Source organism: Neophocaena asiaeorientalis, unplaced genomic scaffold, assembly GCF_003031525.2.
Source record: "Neophocaena asiaeorientalis asiaeorientalis breed wild unplaced genomic scaffold, Neophocaena_asiaeorientalis_V1.1 scaffold210, whole genome shotgun sequence".
NCBI lineage: Eukaryota > Metazoa > Chordata > Mammalia > Artiodactyla > Phocoenidae > Neophocaena > Neophocaena asiaeorientalis.
Window position 1 is genome coordinate 440,963 of NW_020172282.1, and position 2,171 is coordinate 443,133.

General features: G+C 34.8%; 1 pseudogene; it reads right to left on the bottom strand.

Moving 5' to 3' along the window:
• Positions 1–245: 245 nt before the first annotated feature.
• On the bottom strand, positions 246–303 carry LOC112412803 (uncharacterized; annotated as a pseudogene).
• Positions 304–2,171: the final 1,868 nt, after the last annotated feature.

The following is a 2,171-nucleotide window of genomic DNA, read 5'->3' on the forward strand; positions in this document are numbered from 1 at the left end:
CCAGACTTTTTCCTGGACTCCCTCCTGGCTAGCTGTGGTACATTAGCCCCCTTCAGGCTGTGTTCATGCAGCCAACCCCAGTCCTCTCCCTGGGATTTGACTTCTGAAGCCAGAGCCTCAGCTCCCAGCCCCCACCCACCCCAGCAGGCAGGCAGACAAGCCTCTCAGGCTGGTGAGTGCTGGTCGGCACCAACCCTCTGTCCAGGAATGTCTCCACTTTGCCCTCTGCATCCCTGTTGCTGTGCAAGCCCTCTTCCATCCTTGTCGAGGGGACTGCTAACCTTTTCTCCTCTTATACAACACCCATGTTCACTGTATTATTCACAATAGCCAAGATATGCAAACAACCTTTGTCCATCAATGGATGAACACATAATGAAAATGTGTTATATATATACACATACATATATATGTATATATATATATGTGTGTGTATATATATATATATATATGTATATATATATATATATAATAGAATACTATTCAGCCCTGAGAAAGGAGGAAATAGTACAAGTTGCAACAACACTGATGGACCTTGAGGGCATTATGCTAAGTGAAATAAGCCCTACAGAAAAAGACAAAAACCTCATGGTATCATATGTGGAATCTAAAAAGATAGTCAAAAATCATAGAAACAGAGAGTAGAAAAGTGGTTGGCAGGGAGGCTGCATAAAGGGTACAAACTTTCAGCTACAATATGAATAAGATCTGAAAATCTAATGCAAAACATGGTGACTACAGTTGATGACACTGTACCATATCATTGAAATTTGCTAAGCGAATAGAACTTAAATTTTTTCACCAAAAAAACAGAGAAAGCTGATATATGTGTTAATTATCTAGATGGGAGGAATCTTCTCACCATGTATATCCAATCACCACAGTGTACACTCTAAGTATCTTACAATTTTATATGTCAATTTACCTCATAAAGCTGATTTTAAAAAATACAAATAAATAGACATCCCAAGTTCCAAGATTAGAAGACTTAATATTGGTATGATACCAATATCCCCAAATTAATCTACAGATTCAACACAATTATATCAAAATTCCAACTCCTTTTTTTAAGAGGTACAAACTATTATGTATAAAATAAGCTACAAGGATATATTGTACAACATTGGGAATATAGCTAATATTTTATAATAACTATAAATGGATTATAACCTTGAAAAAGTGTTAATCACTATATTGTACACCTGTAACTTATATAATATTGTACATCAACTATACTTCAACAAAAAAATAAAAGGTTAAAAAAAAGAAATTGGCAAGTTGATCCTAAAATTCATTGAAGATGCAAGACTCAGAAAAACTAAACCCATCTACAAAAAAGAAAGTTAGAGAAGTCACTCTTCTTGATGTCAAGACATACTACAAAAGTGCAATAATCACGACAGCATGCTACGACCATAAAGATAGACATATAGATCAACGGAGTAGAATTGAGCACTCATAAGTAAATCATACATCCACAGTCACATGGTTTTTGACAAGGGTGCCAAGACAATTCAGTAAAGCAAAGAATAGTTTTTGACAAACGGTGCTAGGACAACTGGATATGCATGTGCAAAAGACTGAACTGGATGCCTCTCTCATACCATATCCAAAATGTAACTCAAAATGAATCAATAACCTAAATGTTAGAGCTAAAGTTATAATATTCTTAGAAGAAAACATAGGTGCAAATCTTTATCACCCCGCTTTAGGTGACAATTTATTAATATGACACCTACAGCATAATCAACCAAAGAAAAGAGAGATAGTTTGGACTGTATCAAAACTAAAAATTTTACATGTTAAGAATACTATCAAAGAAGTGAAAATCCAAATCACAGAGTGGAAGAAAATATTTGCTCATAATATATTGGATAAGGATATAGTTCCAGAATATATAAAGAAGTCGTAACAGTTCTACAATAAACAGGCAACACAATTTTAAAATGGGCAAAGAACTTGAATAGACATTTCCCTAGAGAAGATACATTGTACAAATGGTCAATAAGCACATGAAATGATGCTCAACGTGATTAGTCATTTAGATAAATGCAAACCACAAGCTGATACTATTCCATATCCACTAGGATGACTATAATTTTTAAAAATGGGAAATAGCAAGTGTTAGTTAACATGTGGAGAATTTGGAAACCTCAAACGTTGCTGTGTGA